Here is a 20,436-nt window from a genome sequence, read left to right on the forward strand (position 1 = left end):
TCCCCACGTGACTCCCCTGCTGTGGGGCTCTGCATGAGTCTCAAATAGGTGGTTATTTTGGGTGGCAGTGTGATTGGGAGCTTAGAAAGCAGGAAATTGAGTGGTGATCAGGTTGTAATAAGTTGGCAACATCAAATATCATTACTCTTAGAACATGCAAATGATCACGTCTTTACTCAGGATTTGCCATGCAACTACCAATTAGCTGGAAACATATTTGCCTGGCTATGGGGAAGCTGGTTCTCCTTCCAGTGCCCCACTACTGTCCCCACAAGAAGGTAAACAAGCAGGAGGGGCATCGTGGCAGCACGGAGGAAACGGCCACAGTGGATGTCGCCAGCAGAAGAGCGTGACGGTCCCCGGCCCCAGCCAGGGTGGGTGACCGCCGGCCTCGTGGAAGGCTGCCAGAAACTCTGGTCTAGAAGTCCCCTGTCCCAGGCTCCACCTTCCACGTTCGTCTGTGGGGCTGCTAGGAGCCCCTGGCGCTTCTGGTCTCTGCCCCAGGCCATGTCCCTGCTGTGTGCTAATCTGTGTGGTTTTTGCAGCCGAGCTCACTTTCTGAAGCTTAGAGGCAAGTAGCTGATGATGCCCTGTGGAGGGCAAATCTGGAAGGAGATGCGGCAGTTCTGAGGCCATGGCCTGAAGGTCCTCATGCTACTGTGTCTTGGGGACTCTCTGAAGGGTCCCGAGCAAACGGCAGGGAGGCTGTGGACAGGAGCCCCGATGTTTCCTTCTTCTGGCCTGAGATTTGCCCCAGCCCCTGCCCCCACACACCTGGCACAAAGAAGCACCGTTGCCCATACTGTGATGGATATGGCATGCTGCCTGCCCTCAGGAGCTGCCAGTCTCATTTGGTAAAAGCAGAAGCAACGATGGCCAGAGACGGCAGATGATAGGTGTGAGCTGAGCGGTACCAACCGGGACAGCTTAGGCTGCTGCAGGGATGAACTTGCTTTTTGCTCCGGTTTCATAAGGTGTGAGTTTGGCTGAGCCCTGAGTGTGGAGTGAGAAGAATCGAGAAGCAGAGGGAGGGAGCGCTCAGTGAGAAGAATGGCAAAGGCGAGATCTGGGGGTTAGGAAATTCGTACTGTGCTCCGGAGCCCGTGAGTCCCACATCCATCCATCCCATTCAACCACAAAACTCTCCAGCCCGAATCCGCCCATCCCATCCACCAAACCAACACACCGACCCCTTTACCCAGCCAGCTTCCCACATGCCACCCAACCCACCCATCCAAGCCACCAGCCCAACCCACTCCACATCCATCATCAACCCACCAGCGCATGCCACCAGCATGAGCCACCTCATCCCCCCAACCACTCAACCCACCAGCCCAGGGGAAGAGCATCAACTCTGGGGAGATGGTTGGGGTTTCATTCTTGACTCTGTCACTGGCTGCGGTAGAGCCCTGGCAACTTTCTCCACGTTTCTGTGTCTCAGAGGTCTTGTCTTTGAAGTGAGGGTGGTGATCATAGGTGAGTTATTGCGAGGAGCTGACGGCATCTTGGGCCGACACACAGCATCCCAGGCACAGCCTCTGGGAGGTAGTGAGTTCTTACTCTATAGTGGCACGTGCTGTGTAGCTGGATGTGATTTATTTCAAAGCCAGTGGGGCTCATTAGGCAGGGGAGCACTGGGGCTAGAGCCGACCTGGACAAAGTTAAGCCATAGGGAATTTTGAAAAAGATTAAGCAGGCTGGGTGCAGCCTGTAATCCCATATCATGCCAGTAATCCCAGCACTTTGGGAGGCCGAGGCAGGGGGATCACGAGGTCAGGAGTTCAAGACCAGCCTGACCAACAGGGTGAAACCCCATCTCTACTGAAAATACAAAAATTAGCCAGGCATGGTGGCACACGCCTGTAATCCCAGCTACTCAGGAGGCTGAGGCAGGAGAATCACTTGAGCCCAGGAGGCGGAGGTTGCAGTGAGCTGAGATTGCACCACTGCACTCCAGCCTGGGTGACCAGAGTGAGGCTCCGTCTCAAAAAAAAAAAAAAAAAAAAGAAAGAAAGAAAGAAAAGAAATTAACCAGAAGAATGAGATCCCCAGGCTGGGGACCCGCCAGGCCATTTGTCTGGGCCCAAATCTGGTAGGGAGGAGCTGAACACTTGGGGGCTTTCCCATCATCCACTCCTCTAGGCGGGCCTCCTTGGGAAGCTGGATACCCAGAGTTTGTCAGGCAGGAACTTGTTCTCATATCTAATCCTCTCCCTCGTATGTAAACATTTTGCTGTTGGGCACAGCCCTGGCTGGCCAGCCTGGGCAGGGCAGCAGCGAGCAGTCCGGCTCAAGTCTGTAGATCTTTCTCCTTCTCCGAGACCCCAGCTGGCCCAACTCTCTTCCACCCTGCACCCCACCAGGCTCCTGCAGACGGAAAGGAGGGTTTCCTGCAGCTTAGATCAGCCGGAAGCCTCTAGTGGCTCCCATCTAGCTGCCTCAAGAAATGCTTTTGATCATCTAAATCCAGGTTGTATTAATTCACCAAATCCCTTAAATTCCCGGAGATTTTCTCTGATGTCTGATGGCGGTACCTTCCCCGGCTCCTCGGGCATCTTCCTCTGAGGCTTCCCAGCAGCCTCCTGGCTCTGGGGCCACTCGGGCCAAGGAATGTGGGAGACTGGAGAGAAGCTTCCCTGGAGCAGGAACCAGCAGCCGTGGCTGCCTGGTTTGGGGGCCCCAGTGCCCATCCCGCAGCTCCTGGGTAGGTGGGGGCTGACCTGGTGGGTTATTAGCCCCAGACCGCCTGGCTGGCAGAGCTATTACAAGGCACGGTGCAATTTCATGCCCTGCTTCCTCCTTCCTTGGTCTGCAGTTTCTGCTCTATTTGTCCAAAATGAACAGAGATGAAGTGGAATGAATTACGGGTCTCTTGCTCTCCTCTCTCGGCTCTCTTCCTTCCCTTCCCTCCCTGCCAGCCCCTCGGCCTCCCCCTCCATCTCCTCTGCTCAAGCTTCTTGTCCCCACACTCCCTCTTTCCTGGCTTGGTTAAAATCTGTGACTCTGCCCTGCACTCACCCACTCACTCATGCAGTCACTCAACAAACATTCACTGAGCCGCACACCAGGGCATTTCCCCGCCCCCGTCCCCTTTGCCATCCCGCCTGCCTGGGCCCACATCGGGTCATGAGGGTGCTGTCTCCAGGAGCCCCCATGTGCCCCTAGAGGTGACTCTCTGTCTCTCTGTCTCTGTCTCTGTCCCTCTGACTCTCTGACTCTGTCTCTCTGACTCTCTGACACTCTGTCTCTCTCTGCCTCTCTGTCTCTGTCTCTGTCTCTCTGACTCTGTTTCTCTGCCTCTCTGACTCTGTCTCTGTCTCTGTCTCTCTGCCTCTCTGTCTCTGTCTCTCTAGCCCTGAGTGCCCCCTCCCTATGTCAGCTCTGATAGTCATGGTTGGACAGCTGGCCCTAGGGTACCCTCCAGCCACAGCCTGACCTCCAGTGCTAACCCCCAGTCAGGTCTAGCTTTGACCTCGAACCACAGCCTCTCAAGCCCTTGGAGTAGATGCATCTGGGGGGCTGGCCTAGCCCAGCCTGTCCTCTCTGCGAACAGTGCTGTCACCTGAGCGCTAAGTCCCTCAGGTGGGTGTGTTTGCCCGGCCTCGGAGGTGAGCAGACCAGGAGCACATGCACCAGTCCAGGCAGGCCCCACGGCCTCCCTACAGAGGTCGGCAGTCAGGCCCCGGGAGATTCCGCTAGTCTCTGAAGGGCAGACACTTGAACTGGGGTGCGAGGCTGCCTCTGCCTGGGACAAAGGTCAGGCTGGTGTGTGCAGAGAAAGCACAAAGCCGAGTGGGCACACCGTGGACCAGAGGAGGGGGATGCCCTGTGAGCTGAGAGGCAGGAGAGGGCAAGGCAGAGAGGGAGAGAGACAGAGAGACAGAGACAGGGAGTCAGAGACAGGAAGACAGAGAATCAGAGAGCCACAGACAGAGGGACAGAGAGTCAGAGAGACAGTCAGAGAGACAGAGAGTCAGAGACAGCGAGTCAGAGAGACAGTGAGTCAGAGAGACAGAGACAGTCAGAGAGACAGACAGTCAGAGAGGGAGTCAGAGAGACAGATACAGAGTCAGAGACAGGGAGACAGAGAATCAGAGAACCCCAGGCAGAGAGACAGAGAGTCAGAGGGACAGACAGAGAGACAGAGACAGAGAGAGAGTCAGAGAGACAGCATCAGAGAGACAGAGACCCAGAGATGCAGAGACAGAGAGTCAGAGAGACAGGGAGTCAGAGAGACAGAGACAGAATCAGAGAGACAGAGAGTCAAAGAGACAGAGAGAGTCAGAGACAGAGAGAGACAGAGAGTCAGACAGAGACAGAGACAGAGTCAGAGAGACAGAGACTCAGGGAGACAGAGACAGAGAGTCAGAGACAGACAGGGACAGAGAGAGAGTCAGAGAGACAGAGACAGAGTCAGAGAGACAGAGACTCAGAGAGGCAGAGACAGAGTCAGAGAGACAGGGAGTCAGAGAGACAGAGACAGAGTCAGAGAGACAGAGAGACAGAGACAGTCAGAGACAGAGAGACAGAGACAGAGTCAGAGAGTCAGAGAGACAGGGAGTCACAGAAACAGAGACAGAGACACAGAGTCAGAGACAGAGAGTCAGAGAGACAGAGACAGAGAGACAGAGAGACAGGGTCAGAGAGACAGAGTCAGAGAGACAGGGAGTCAGAGACAAAGACAGAGACACAGAGTCAGAGACAGAGAGAGTCAGAGACAGAGAGAGACAGAGAGTCAGACAGAGACAGAGACAGAGTCAGAGAGACAGAGACTCAGGGAGACAGAGACAGAGAGTCAGAGACAGACAGGGACAGAGAGAGAGTCAGAGAGACAGAGACAGAGTCAGAGAGACAGAGACTCAGAGAGGCAGAGACAGAGTCAGAGAGACAGGGAGTCAGAGAGACAGAGACAGAGTCAGAGAGACAGAGAGACAGAGACAGTCAGAGACAGAGAGACAGAGACAGAGTCAAAGAGTCAGAGAGACAGGGAGTCAGAGAAACAGAGACAGAGACACAGAGTCAGAGACAGAGAGTCAGAGAGACAGAGACAGAGAGACAGAGAGACAGGGTCAGAGAGACAGAGTCAGAGAGACAGGGAGTCAGAGACAAAGACAGAGACACAGAGTCAGAGACAGAGAGTCAGAGAGACAGAGACAGAGAGAGACGTAGATACTGACAGAGAGAAGGAGCATGAGGGCCTGGTGATGGGGACGGGAAAGGCAGGCTGACAACAGAGAGATTTGCATAAAAGGCAGAACCACAGTACTGGGGGCGGGGCGGGTGGGGAGCTCTAATCCTGCTGTCCCACCATTCAGCCCCCACCTGCTACCTTCACTTGGTCCCATGAGGCATCTTTAAAACTGCCTAACAAACTCCCCTTTTGCACAGGTGGGCACAGGTGGGTTTCTGTCCCTGGCAGCACAGGCGTCTTTCTGTGAACCTGATTTCTTTGAGCCTGTATGGGGCACGCGGCACAGCCCCTGCCCCTGGGACCCTCCTGCCCTCTTGTCGAGTGCTCCTCTCTCCACCACCTCTCACACTCCGTCACCCCCACCCCAGCGCAGCCTCTCCTCCCCGACCCCGGCATTTCTTGGGTTCACATTACGCCTTTATTCTTCTGACTTGAGCTCAGCAGATCCTGTCCAGCGTGAGCTGAGCACCTGCACTGTGCCGAATGCTGAGCCTGGGGCCTCATTCATTCCTTCCAGCACCTCCGAGATGCTGGCACCATTTCTGTCATTTACAGATCAGGAAAACCAGCTCGGAAAGGTTAACTTGCCTGAGCGCCTGCAGCTGGCAGAAGGAGAAGCAGGGATTTGCTTCCTGCCCTCCCTCTAATTCCAGAGCTTTCTCTGCTGCACTCAAACCCCTTCCACAGATGGCACAGTGTGTTGGACCCCACAGAGCTCTTTGTTAGGAGAGTGTCGGGTGACCCCCCCACATCCGACTGGCCTCAGCACTGAGTGAAGTGGCCAAGCCGATGTATTTGTCCAGATGGGCAGAAGTTTAGGTGGCACCAGGACCTTTCCAGGGCCAGCCAACAGCTGCCCCCCTCCAGGGGCCATGGCTCTCACTTCATGGAGGTAGAGAGGCTTTGGAATGACGGCGGCGGTGGTGGCCAGTCAGGGGAAGAATACCCATGAAGATGCCCAGCAAGACCCAAGACTCCTCCCCCCTACCCCTCTCTCCAGGTGGCCTCTGTTGGGGAGGCTCCATTTCTGGAGCAAGTATGCTTTTCAGTGTTGGCCAAGATCCATGCCAAGGTGGTTAGTAATGGGCAGGACAGGGAAATGTAGGTGCTACCCCTTCCCCAGGCATGTCCCTTCTCCTAGATCAAGCTACTGCCCTTCTGGGGCTCCTGAGTCCTAGTTCTTAGCGCTGAAGCGCCAACCTTCTTTATTTCGAATCTTTCCAAATTCTGAACCAGGAGGTGCACACTCCGCTGCGTTCAGGGCCCAGACAGCTGTGGCAAATGGGCAAAGTGGGCTGGGTGTGGTACAGCAGAGAGTGGTGAGGATTGTGGTAAGCTGGAGGCAGATGTCTGTCTCCAGTGGGTAGCTGCCACTCAGCCCAGCCCACTGACACCCTGTGGGACTGTGACCCAGCATGGCTGCAGTTCTTTGTTGTTCAAGAGAAGTTATACATTTAGGTTTATACGCATCTATTTTTTGTTGTTTTTTAAACATGTTGCGGGCCAACCTTTTTTTTTTTTTTTTTTTGAGGCGAAGTTTTGCTCTTGTGGTCCAGGTTGGAGTGCAATGGCATCATCTTGGCTCACTGCAACCTCCGCTTCCCAGGTTCAAGTGATTCTCCTGCCTCAGCCTCCCGAGTAGCTGGGATTACGGGTGCCCACCAACATGCTTGGCTAATTTTTGTATTTTTAGTAGAGATGGGGTTTCGCCATATTGGCCAGTCTGGTCTCAAACTCCTGGCCTCAAGTGATCTGCCTGCCTCAGCTTCCCAAAGTGGGATTACAGGCATGAGCCACTACGCCCGGCCAGGCCAACATTTTAAAACAGGTATGCGGGCCAGACTGGGCCCACAGGCTCCCCATTCGTAATCATCGTTCTAAATGCCCCAAGGTCTAAGGGCTCCAGAACTCTCCGGAAGGCTAAACTCTCCCCTCTGTACATCGCCATGGAGGATGAATGGACCCCTCTTGCCGGGCTGAAACTGTTTTCCAAACCACTGCTTTTGACAGAAGGGGCAGTAATTACACTCTGACATTAATATTTAAACCACAAACAGAATTAGTGTGCTAATACCGTCCCCAAAGGCTTCGGACTCGGTTAGGGTTTATCCTTGTGAGACCTAATTATTGTCAGCAATGAATCCTGTAAGACTGCAGGATTAGGGCCAGGGAGGAGGAGTTAGGCAGGTCCCTGGGGCCGGTGGCATATGGGCCTGGACACAGGGTGGCCTGAGGGCTCGATCCATGCCCCCGGTCACGTGCGCCATCTGAGAGCCAGTGAGAGGGCCAGTGATTTGCTGTGCCTCCTGACCGTCTCCATAATTAGGGATTTTGCTCCTAAGACGTGCCCCACGAGGACTGAGGCATCCATGCCTCATTGGCAGAAGTTCACAACAGTGTCTGACCTTCGACCCCTTCACACAGCCTCATGAGAGACCCTCCCAGTTCAGGAGAGATCTCAGGAGGAAAACTGGCATCTTGTGCTTCTGTGCTTGTTCTGGAAAAGAAAAAGGGGTGGGTAGGGGCTGTGGGGTGGAGCCCAAAGGGCTGGTGTGCGGCGTGCGGAGGAGGCTGAAGCGGACTTCTCAGAGACTAGTTCTAGAAGCTTCCCCAGCTTCTGCTGGATTGGGAGATGACACTGGACTGACGAGTCTTCTGCCTTGCCCACTGTGACTGTGACCGGCCCCGTGGCTGAGGCTCACAACTGTATGGCTGTGGTAAGCAAGGAGACCCACGGAAAACCATCCAGAAACTTCCATCTCCATCTGCAATTGGGTTTGGCCTGGGATGGGGAGAAAGTGGTCTGGGTGGGGAGGAAGGGAGAGCTCAGTAACCCTCCAGGCAGAATTCAGGTTTCTGGTTTTCACTCCCTGGTAGAAAAGGGGCTAGGAGCTGAGGTTTAGAGCCAGGGAGGCCTGGGTCGAATCCCAGCTCTGCGCCTTGTCACCTGTGTGGCCTTGGCGGGTGAGCCTTGCCAGACTCCTTTGCTTCCTCTGTAAGATGGGAGCATTTCCGGGGTGCGGGGTTTGGGGGGTGAAGCAAGAAGATGTCAGTACAGAGTCTGGCACAGTGTGAGAGCTTGGCAAGCAGCGGCTGCTAAGTTTATTTCGTCGCCAGTTGAGTCTCGGAGGGGCCCACACTCTGCCCAGGACGCCTGACTGAAAGCAGAGCAGGTGGACGGGGCCCATGCCCTGCCGGCCCCGGGCCCCATCGGAGCACACGGTCCTGTCAGCCACCCCATCCCAGGCCTCACCCAGCGTCCTGGCCATCTCCCCGGAACTCTCCCTCCCCAGGCCTGACTTCCAGACCTGCAATGCCACCCGCTCCCGCCTTGCCCTGGAGAATGGCAGGCTGTGAATTTTCTCAGTTTATCTCAGGGAAAGAAAGGCCCAAGATAAATACCCTTGGAGGAATCTGCTAGAGGGACAACTGAGGCCATAACTCAGCCAGGGCCTCTGTGGCAGACCTCGTGATCCGCCCGCCCTGGTGTCCCAAGTGCTGGAATTACAGGCGGAGCCGCTGCACCCGGCCTGAGTGCTGGGCTTCAGGTCTGCGGTGCTGGGGCTGGTGGGGGGCTGATAAACCCAAGGGCTAACTGGAAAGGGGCCCCAGCCTTGTCCCAGCCTGGTCTTCTAGCTTGGGGACAAGGGTCAGAGAGCTTCCAGAGACACATGTCACCGAGGACAGCAGATGCTGTGTCACCTCCTTGCTTCTCTCAAACCCGGGGAGAAGCTGGGGGAAGCGGAGCCTGGGTCAGCTCCTTAGCCCCTCTGCCCTCTCTCCAAAGCTGTTACCTGTCCCCAAAGCACCACGAGGGACGTGTGTGCCTGAAGCAACCTCATTGGAGGATGATTGGAGGTGCCTGTCAGGACTAAAGAGGTGCATACTCCCTTTGACCCAGCAAGTCCACTCCAAGAAGTCTGCCCTGCAGAGACACTCACCCGTGCACGCAGAGTGCCATGTGCCCGAGCGCAGCAGCTCTCACAGGAGCAAGGGGACTGGAGAGGACATGATGCCTTGGATGAGGACCGTCAGGCCACAAGGAAAGGAGGTCGAAGGAATCAGGCAGACCCACCTGAGTGACGCAGGAAGAATCACCCCATCCTCTGCTACGGGAAAGAGACAACGGGACTGAAGGACGCACGTGGACCCGGGCAGAGCGGAGGCAGAATCGCAGGACAGATGCTGTCTGATTCCACTCTCGTGAGCTCTCTAGAGGAGTCGGGTTCACAGAGACAGACAGTGGGTGGCAGGGGCTGGGGAGGGAGAGGGGAGTTAGTGTTCAGTGGGGACAGGGTTTCAGTTTGGAAAGATGAGGAAGTTCTGGTGGTGGATGACAGCGAAGCTTGCCCAACGACGTGAATGTTCTCAGTGCCACTGAACTGTGTGCTTAAAAATGGCCAAACCCAGACGTTTTATGTTATGTCTAATTTACCACTGTAGAAACAAGAAGGGAGACGGGGGCAGGGTTCGAGGGAAGAGCACTTATTTATTTTCTTTAATACTGCTTGAGTTTTTTTTTTTTTTTTTTTTTTTTTTTTTTTTTTTTTTTTTGAGACAGTCTCACTCTGTTGCCAGGCTGGAGTGCAGTGGCACGATCTCAGCTCACTGCAACCTCTGCCTTTCAGGTTCAAGCTGTCCTCCTGCCTCAGTCTCCCAAGTAGCTGGAACTAAGGTGTGCATCACCATGCCTGGCTAATTTTTATATTTTTAGTAGAGGTAGGGTTTCATCATGTTGGCCAGGCTGGCCTTGAACTCTGACCTCGTGATCCGCTTGCCTCGGTCTCCCAAGTGCTGGGATTACAGGCGTGAGCCACCACACCCGGCCATACTGCTTGAGTTTTAAAAAATCATGTACATCTATTACAGAGGACACAGTTAAACCACAGAGACCTTTCTTCTGCCCCCACACACTCTCCCAGGTTTGGAGTGTTGGAAGATGCAGACAGGTCAGTGTTCCAGGGGTGGGTTTGGCAGGGGGCTGATGTTTCCGGTTCTCGAGACATGCTGTGTGAGCCGAGGGAGACCTGGGGTGTCTCTGGTCTTCTCTGGGCATCAGTCAATGTCCCATTCATGCAGAGAAGAGGTTGTAACCAGTCCTGCCCTCACTGGCCTCTGGCTTTCAGACCTCAGCTGGAGGCCTCCAGGGCATAGCTGAGGAGGTCAAGTACCTATAGATGGCAGCTTGGCCGGGCACAGTACCCTCGGCAGGGCTAGGTGAGCTGCCCCTGCATCTCTGGCAGGCAGCAGCCCTCGGGCGCTGCTTTAATGAGGAGAGGGGACAGCCAGAGCCACCTGGTGCAGCCTCCACCAGTGCCTGCTCCCGGCAAGCTGGCTGCTCCTTCCCTCTGAGCATGACCCAGCTCCTGCCACCCTCAGCTGCCCCCATCCGCTATAGCAGAGACTGTGTGGGAAGTGAGTCTCTCTGTTTCCAAAGTGGCAACATTCATTGTTAGCCTCTCGGGGGCTCCTTGGGGCTGGTCAAGGCTATTACCAGCATATGTGGCACTTTGAGCGAAGTAGGAGTAGGTGAATTCCATGGACCTGGTGCAGCGGGGGCACAAGTTTCTTCCATTGTATAGATGGGGTGATTGGAGCCCCGGGAGTGAAGCCCTTTGTTCTAGGTGGCCTGGCTCTGGAGCAGTGACCAGCAGAGATGGGGCTCTGTACCCTCCCAGCCAGGACAAGCTTCTGCCAGGCAGTGACTGGCTGGGGAGAGCAAAGAGGCTAGAGGACCAGGGCAGGGCCGTGACTGTCCCTGGAGAGTCCGAGAGCCTGGGCTGGGGCTGGGTAAGGGGGGGCGGGTGTAGGGGAGGAAAGATCTAAAAGACAAGGCTGGACTCGGTGGCTCACACCTGTAATCCCAGCACTTTGGGAGACCGAGGCAGGCAGATCGCCTGAGGTCAGGAGTTCGAGACCAGCCTGGCCAACATAGTGAAATCTCAACTCTACTAAAAATACAAAAATTAGCTGGGCATGGTAGCACGTGCCTGTAATCCCAGCTACTCGGGGGGCTGTGGCAGGAGAATCGCTTGAACCTGGGAGGAGGAGGTTGCAGTGAGCTGAGATCACGCCGCTGCACTACAGTCTGGAAGAAAGAGTGAGATACCATCTCAAAATAAATAAATTAATTAAATAAATTAAATAAAAAATAAAGGGCTCATCACCAGGTGAGAAGAGAAGGCAAGGAATTGTAGGTGCCATGGGCACCCCCACCCTCCCGATAGATGAGAAGCCAGCTCTGGAACCAGGTGGGCCTAGGTGTAAATCCCCAGCCGTGGCTCACAGGGAGGCTCCTCTCTGAGCCTCAGTTTTCTTCTCTGCAAACTGGCAGCACAGTCACACACCTACCAGTTCAGGGGTGTGAGAACGAAAGGAGATGGTTGTCCAGAGCACCCGGCGCCATGCCTGTTCGGCCTGTGCGTGCTTGGGGATGGGAGCGTTACTATTACTGCTGTTGTTAACCTTGACAGTGGGTGTTTCCATCTTGAACACCTGGAAGACTGTTTTTGGGAGGTGCATTTGGAGAAAAAGGAAGCACAGAAGGGAAGAGCTGGCTGTACTGGGGACTGGGACCGGGCAGGGGTAACTGCTGAGCAGGAGCAGGCCGGGAGGAGGAGGATGAATTTGGCTCTGGACTCAAGAGCAGGAGCTGAAAAATGGGACACAGGAAACCCGCCCGCCTGGAGTGCCCACCGCTGGTCTTCCCAGCTGCCCTCCTCCCCAGACCCTGCCATCACCTCACCCGGATTTGCTTCCTTCTTTCCTGGGACTCATCCATTCCTAGGGCACCTGCTTAGCGTTCCCTGGGAAGGGCTTAAACTGGAGCAAGAATTAATTGCAAGGGAGAAATGTGGCCCTGTGGAGGAGCCAGCTTCGCTGACGGCTGAGTGTAGATGCTCTGCTTGAAATTCACCAAGCACCTGGCTGCGTTCACCCCCGCGTGTTCCAACTCGATTGCAACAGTGAGAAAATCAAGGCCGAGAAAAACAGGGGCCTGACTTGAGAGGGATTGAAGAACCGTGGCTGGCCCAAGCCCCATGAGCAGAGCCAGCGTATCCTGGGCTGACGGAGGAGAAGCGAGCCCTATGCAGGCGGCTCAAACCATGGGTCCCGAGCACCTTCTGTCATTTCTCCGAAACGATGTGATTTCCGTGACTGGGACGTGTGTTTTGGGTGCCGCTGACCAAATCCTCATGAAAAAGGGAAGGGCTACACGGTGAACTCCACTAACATTTCAGACTCTGTGTTGAATGAACTCATGAGTTAAACTGAATCCCAGAAAACAGCTGAGGGCTCGGGTGCATTGCCTGCAATCTGAGCATGGCTGATGCTTGCTGAGTGCGTGCTGCGTGCCTGGCCCGGTGGGACAGAGCGGAGGGATGATCCTCCCTGAACGTGAGGGCCTCACAGGCTCAGGCGAGCAATGGGCAGGCCTGAGCGCCGTCTCCGCTCTGTCACCCATAGCAAGGCCCAGGACAGGTCATTTTGCATGGAGTTGGTGACCTCATCATCACCGTCATTTCCAGACAGGGAAACTGAGGCTCTGAGAAGCCGATGGCTTGTCCAAAGGGCCACCTCAGTGGGAAAGCTGGGACTTGAACCCCGGATGATCTGACTCCGGAGGCTGAAGAAGGCTGGTGATGTCTTTGGCAGAATACAAAGGGTGGGGTGGGTCCCTGAACCAGAGCCAGATTCATCACTGCATTCCCAACCTACCCCGTCCCACCGTCACCCCTGCCCCAGCCCAGCCCCCAGTCAGCCTCTGTGCTTCCTCGGATGTGGAAGCTTTGACCTGGGAGACAGCCGGGCATCCCAGGCTCAGGCTCAGGCTGTAGCCGTGACGTTGTGCAAGCTGCTCCCCTTTTATGGCCTCAGTCTTCTCATCTGGGAAATGAGGATCTGCCCTCCACTCTCTGCAATGGTAACAGTGAGCACCAAGGAAGGAAAATGACCAAAAGATCCCGCCAGCCACTGCAAACGGCCAGAAGACTCAAAGCCGAGGCTGTGGGGTGGGAGGGGAGAGGCCCCCACTAGTGCTCCTCGGCCTTGCGTGTAGCTCTCAGCTCTGCACATGAGGAAGGGAGCTGGGACGCAGACCGTGCCGGGACGGCCAGTCTTTTCGGCTGAGCCTTAGGATGCGTTCTGCTGTCATTTTAAACACCTGAGTTACTCCGAATCCTACAGGCTCAGGAGTCTGCCTTCCCCGAACCAATCATGGGAGAAATTGGAATAGGAGCAGGCTAGGGAGGTCAGGCCCACCTGCTGTGCCAGGGGAGGGGCTCGGCAGACTTAGAGGGAGGACTATGGGGCTTAGCTCCCATTTGCCAGACTCCTGATGCCCAGGCCAGAGTTAATTTTTATTCATGTAATCAACATGTTTTCCTCGAGGATTGTGGGGCTTAGCTCCCATTTGGACTCAAATTCCACTGGGCAAGTCTCTTCCCCTGTCTGCTGTCCTGGATGTATGCTGAGGGCTCTCTCTGCTCTGTCCAGGCTGACATGCCACCTTGCTCACGGCTGCAACCCTACAACCTGAGGATGGCGCTCAGTGAAGTCCCATCCTCTCTTTGCCTCTTGTCTTCCTCTTCTCCTCCCCACTTCCTCGCGTCCCGTCACGCACTTCCCACCTGACCCAGGGCTCATCTGCACCCCCATGTGGTCCGAACAGAGAAGAGGCACCCCGCTTCTCAGGACTCCATCCTCGGCAGGCTGAGCCGCGCAGCCCGATGGTGACAGCGGGAGGACCAGGCGACCTTACCCAGAGCCTCGCGGGCTGCAGAGCTTTAATTTATTTAATCAATTCTGGTCCCCGGGCTGGGGAAGGAAAACGGCAGGATATTAAATCTGTCGCTCTCACCAATCTGTCATCGGGCTGTCAGCACACATTGATTCTCCTCCTCCCGCCTTTATTAACTATCTCCTCGGGGGGCTGCTGGCTCCGCCAGTCCCAGGCTGGACCCTGCCCTCGAGCAGGGAGCAGATTGCAGGTGGAAAGAAGAGGAGGGGAGTGGGGGGGCACGAAGCCCTTTTGGGGGACAATTATAAGAAGAAAAGGTTGAGTTGGGAGGCAGGGACCCTGAAGAGCATTTGTAATCCAAACTCTTTAGTTTCCAGATGGGGAAACTGAGTCCAGAGAGCTCCGGGGATACCTCAGTAGCACAGCCTGTTGGGGACAAGGTTGAAACTAGACTCCAAGACTCTAGATGCCCAGGTCAGAGTTATTTTTATTCATGTAATCAACATGTTTTCCTCGAGTGACTGTTCAGAGGTGATAGTGGTTACCGTCCATCGTCTTACCATTGCTCTAACAATCACCACAAGCGTAGCGTGCTAAAACAACACGCATTTACTACTCTACAGTTCTTGGTGTGTGAAGTATAAATTGGTCTCCCTCCAGCAAGGTCAAGGTGCGGGCAGGGCCGTGCTCCTTCCTGCAGGCTCCAGGGGACAATTGATCTCTGTGTCTTTCCCAGTCTCTAGAGGCTGCCACATTCCTTGGCCACAGTCCTCTTCCATGTTAAAAGCCAGGAACACCAGCCAGGTCGCCCACACCACATCATTCTGACACGGACTCTGGCTCCCTCTTCCACTTGTATTCCCACCGTGATCACACTAGGCCACCCGGACAATGTCTCCATCTCAAGGTCAATGGCTCAGTGTGGGAAGTAGAAAAGTTCTTTTTTAAAGTTTCCTTTCTTGTTAGAGAATAAGTGTGCTAATGACTTTGTTAAGCCCTATCCTATGTAGTTGTTAGACATGCCATGCTTACAGGCACGTAGTACACTCTATGTCCTTGTACTTTAATCAAGGTATCTGTGCTAGATGTGCTCACAGGCATGTCCCAGCTCTCCACTGTTTTTACCTGTTAAAAAAACTTTAAGTTGTCAGCCAATCACATTTTAGTTTAGATTGCGAGGTCTGGCTCCAGCCAATGGAGATCAGATACAGCAGTAAGGACGACCCCAAATGTGTAAGGAATAAATTTGTCTGTTTTCCTTTGTTCATTGTACTCTCATGGCATGATGGCTAGCAAAGGTATCCTTCCTCAGTCCAGGAAGTTAAAATTGCATTGCTGAAAGATCCTTTGTCTCGGTGCTGATTTTCTTTGTGGCACCTAGCATCTGTTCCCAACAATTAGCAGCCTTCATTTTATCTGCAATCTTGATTCCCCTTCCCGCATAAGGCCACATATTCACAGGTTCTGGAGATTCGAACATGGACATCTTTGGGGGCTGTTATTCTGCTGACCCCAGCAGGGCACATTCCCATGGATCGTGCACGGGGAGCAGGCATCTCGCTTCACATTCACAACAGCTCAGTGAAGTCGGTACCAGCTTACCCCATTATAGAGAGGGGAAAACTGAGGCCCAGGGAGGTCCTGACTTGCTGAAGCCAGTGGTGGAGTTTGAATTCAGACTCAGAACCAGTTGAGCCCACAGGCCAAGCTCCTCTGCACTGCTGCTCCGGGTGGTGGCGGGGCAAGGGTATCCGGACGTGCAGCCCTCCAGGGGGAGGCAGCCTCAATCACCTGCTGTGGATCAACGCAAGGAGGTGACAGCGTGCAAGAGATCTGCCCCTGCCTCGCCCCCAGGAGCAAGGTGAAGGAGCCATGCTTTTATAAAGGGGGGAAATTGGACAGCCCCCTGGATTTGGAGAGCTACTATCTGCTCTAAATAATTGTACACCCCACCCTGCCTCCCTCTCCCCAGCCCATTCTCCCTCATACGATTTATTTGCTCGTAAAATGGAAGGCCTTCTTTTCTGGCACCATTTTCTGTTCCACTTAGACAAATATTTAGCAGCCAGGCCTGACCTTAATTTCCTTAAATATCAGGGTCCCTGGAAGGTGAAGAGCCTGCTGGGTGGGTGAGGATGTGATGCACCTCGGGTGCAGAGAACGGCTGGGACACTGCTACTGTCCCTTGGTGAGGCCCACCTCTCCCCAGGACCTACCAGCTAGCCCCCCAAACTGTCAGGCCTCCCGTCTGCTGAGGCTGTAACAAGAGGTAGGGTGCAGGCCAGGTGCAGAGTCTCACGCCTGTAATCCCAGGACTTTGGGAGGCCGAGGTGGGTGGATCACATGAGGTCGGGAGTTTGAGACCAGCCTAACCAACATGAAGAAACCCCATCTCTATTAAAAATACAAAATTATCCAGGGTGTGGTGGCACATGCTGTAATCCTAGCTACTCAGGAGGCTGAGGCAGGAGGATCGTTTGAATCCAGGAGGCAGAGGTTGCATGAGCCGAGACTGTGCCATTGCACTCCAGCCTGGGTGACAGAGTGAGACTCAGTCTCAAAAATAAATAAATAAATAAATAAATAAATAAAATAAAAGAGGTAGGGTGCAGATGGCAGGGTTCCAGTGACTCGGTGCCCATGGAGCTGTGTGCTGGCCAGGGCCTCTCTGCTGGGGATGATGGGCAGAGCAGTGACGGAGCCTCCTCCCATCTCCCAGGGTTCCCTCCCTTGTGGTGGGCTGCACGTGGCGGAAGGCAGAGGCAGGAGTGTCGGGGGTGGGGGTCATGTTGGGGCTGCTGGGGCTGCTGACTCTGTCATTGGCTTCCTCTCCCACTCGGTCATTCATGAACTCATGTCATTCATTGATTCATTGAGAAACATTCCATCTCGTGCCAGTCTAGGGATTGGAAACAAAGTCTACAGCTGCCTTGCAGGAGCTGTGTCCTGGAGATCGGCCAGCGAGAGGAGATGAACGGAGCCTTGGGCGAAGGCTGGGGTAGAGAAAGGCGAGGGATCGGGACTGTCCTCATGAGAGAGGGTGGCCAAGGTGAGTTTTGGAGGACAAGTGAAACAGGCTCCCGCAAACGACCGGCTCTCTGGAGGAAGCAGGACGGGCGATCCTGCAGGTGCGGCTGGGAGAGGAATGGCTGGTGTCAGGAGGCAGGGACCCCTCGGTTCTGTCCTCAGATCCTGCCTCTGAAGGCAGCTCCAGAGCTCTTGTCTCTCCTGTCTGTCCTCTGCCCGAGTGTCCTGCCTTTTGTCCTCTCTGTGTAAGTGGGGCCACTGCCATTTTCCCGGCCACTCAAGTGGAAACCACCATGTTCTCAGACTAATACCAGCTACTGCGCTCAAGGCTTTACGAACATCACCTCATCTAATTCGCACCGCAGCCTGGAAGTTGGCATGAGAGTTATCCCCATTTTATGGAAACGGAGGCCTAGAGGCGTCATCACTCCTCCAGGGTCACCCAGCCAGCGTGTTGTGAAGCTGAGATTTTGCAAGGAAGACAAGAACAGGGAGAAGTTTCTCCTATCAGGGCACAGCCTGTGTGAAGGTCCAGAGGGGAGGGAGAGGGTGACACAGGACAGTGGGTGGTGGGTGCAGGTGGGTGTGCCAGGGAGAGTTGGGGGAAAAGGCGTGGTTGTGATTGGATCTCAAGTGTTTTAGAAGTGGCGGCATTTCCTGGGCATTAGGTTCCAGACCAGCTTCACGTCTGTCATCTTGTTTGTTCACGTCCAGTTGCTGCTGCAGTAAGCGGCTCAGAGAGATGAAGAGGTGCCCGAGGACGCACAGGTAGGAAGTGGCAGAGCTGAGCCCCAGCCCTGCTGTCACGTCCCCAGTGGCTTGGGGGGATGGCCAAGACCACCAGGGCACTGTCAGGGGAATGGAGTTGGACCAGGGCCCCTTTCCTGGGGGAGGGATGGCAGAATGGGGAGTGGAGGCCAGGGCTCCCATCTCCCATTTTGCCCCGGAGACTGGAGCCGCCACCCTCAGCCCTCAACACTGTGACCTCGGACTTGTCCTCCTATCCTCTGGGCCTCTGTCTCCCTGTCTGTAAAATGTCAATCTCCTACTCACCTTCCAAATGTCTGTTCCAGCAGCATCTCCTCCAGGAAGACCCCTTAGCCTCTGCCTCTGCCTCGCCTCCTCCAGGAAGCCTCCCTGGTCTTTCCAACAACATCACATGCCTTCACTAAATGCTCTCAGTGCTCCAGACTTCCATGCCCTCTGTCCCTCGCATCACAGCACGACTCTGTGTAACATCTTCTCAGGTCTGGATCTGGATTTGGGACCTGCCACATTTTAGCTACTTGTCTCTGAGCTTGAATTTTCTCCTCAATAAAGTGGGAAAGTAATAGTGCCTACCTCATATTTCTGTTGTGAAGATCCAATCAGAGAGCTCATGAATAGCTCCCAGCAGATTGCTGGGCATCAAATAAGCTGTCAGTAAATGTTAATTGTTTCTTATGAGTTGAATTGTGTCCCCCAAAAGATATGTTGGTGTCCTAACTTCCCAGTACCTGAGTGTCACCTTACTTAGAAATAGGGTCTTTGGGCTGGGCGTGGTGGCTCACGCCTGTAATCCTAGCACTTTGGCAGATCACTTGAGAGCTGGGGTTCAAGACCAGCCTGGCCAACATGGTGGAACCCCGTCTCTACTAAAAATACAAAAATTAGCTGGGTGTGGTGGTGCGTGGCTATACTCCCAGCTACTACTCGGGAGACTGAGACAGTAGAATCGCTTGAACCTGGGAGGCAGAGGTCGAAGTGAGCCAAGATCACGCCACTTCACTCCAGCCCGGGCAATAGAGTGAGACTCTGTCTCAAAAAAAAAAAAAAAAAAGAAAAGAAAAAGAAAAAAAAAATAGGTCTTTGCAGATGTGATCAAGTTAAGATGAGTAAGAGGAGGTCGGCCGGTCGCGGTGGCTCACACCTGTAATCCCAGCACTTCGGGAGGCCGAGGCAGGTGGATCACGAGGTCTAGAGATCGAGACCATCCTGGTCAACAAGGTGAAACCCTGTCTCTATTAAAAATACAAAAATTAGCTGGGCATGGTGGCACGTGCCTGTAATCCCAGCTACTCAGGAGGCTGAGGCAGGAGAATTGCCTGAACCCAGGAGGCGGAGGTTGCGGTGAGCCGAGATCATGCCATTGCACTCCAGTTTGGGTAACAAGAGCGAAACTCCGTCTCAAAACAAAAAACAAAAAACAACAGGAGGTCATACTGCATTAGGGTGAGGACGGATCCAATGACTGTTGTCCTCATAAGAGGGAAATTTGGGACACAGACATAGACAGAAAGGGAACAGCCGTGACGATGGTGACAGAGATTGGATCAAGGCACCTACACGCCAGGGACCCCACAATTGCCACCACCAGAAGCTGGGGAGCGGCCTGGGAGAATCTCCCTCAGGGCCTCCAGAAGGAGGCAGCCCTGCTTCACCTTGAATATGAACTGCTAGCTGACAGAACAGTAACGGAATGAACGGCTGTTGTCTTCAGCCGCACCGTGTGTGTTCACCTGCTACAGCAGTCCTAAGACACGAATCTCCTGCTATTTCAGTGCGGCAAAGGGTACAGTTCTGGGTACACGGTGGTGCTCAATAAGCTGCTCTCCCTCACTGCTGACCCTCTGCCACCACTATCCTCCACCCCCACCAAACCCACTCCCCTCCCCAGTGGCTCCTCGGGCCAGGCTAGTCTGGGCTGGCGGGGACCTGCTGGGTCAGGCGGCTGGAGCAGTTCCCGTCCTCTGGCCAAGGGCCACCGCACCTCATTACCAGGCAGAATGTTCCTCGATTTCACCCATGACTGGCCTGAAAAGCAGCCCTGCTGGTATCACGGATGGGCCGGAAGCTGCTCCCGGTGCCTCCTGCCCCCTCCTGGGTCTGGCAAATCTCTGAAGCACCCAGAAGCTGGCATGCAGTGTGCACCACAGCTGAGCGGCACAGATAAACCTCAGCAGGCAGCGGGCTGCTCCGTCGTGGAGCAAACATCAGGAAATGAATAGGCCTTTCTGTGGGCAGCGCCTGGCCAGCCCCCACTCCCCCCTTGCTCCCGCCTGCCCGCCTCCCCCACCCGGCTTTGCTTCCTTCTTCCCTTTGTTTCCTGTTTGTGATAAACATGATTCATGCCAGTCCAGCCAAGCCCTGTCACCAGCTCAAGGCCAGCCGTATTTCTCAGCAATGAGCCCTGAGCTGGCTGCAGTGGGGATCTGGGCCCTGGACACAGGGTCAGGGAAGGCGCACTGAGGGCAGAGACAGGGCTGACGTGGGGGCACCCGCAGGGAGCAGGATGCCAGCTCTCCATGAGCTGCCACTGAGCACTGGGCACCTAGGGGAAATCAGAGAAGCCACCATGGCCAGATCCTCCTTACCTGGCACAACAGGGTCCACCCTTCCTACCTGGACGTAGCTTCCTGAGGCTGCTATATAACAAAGTGCCACACACCTGGCAGCTTAAAGTGACAGATATGTATTCTCTCGAAGTTCCGGAAGCCAA

Source organism: Saimiri boliviensis, chromosome 11 (assembly GCF_048565385.1).
Source record: "Saimiri boliviensis isolate mSaiBol1 chromosome 11, mSaiBol1.pri, whole genome shotgun sequence".
Classification (NCBI taxonomy): domain Eukaryota; kingdom Metazoa; phylum Chordata; class Mammalia; order Primates; family Cebidae; genus Saimiri; species Saimiri boliviensis.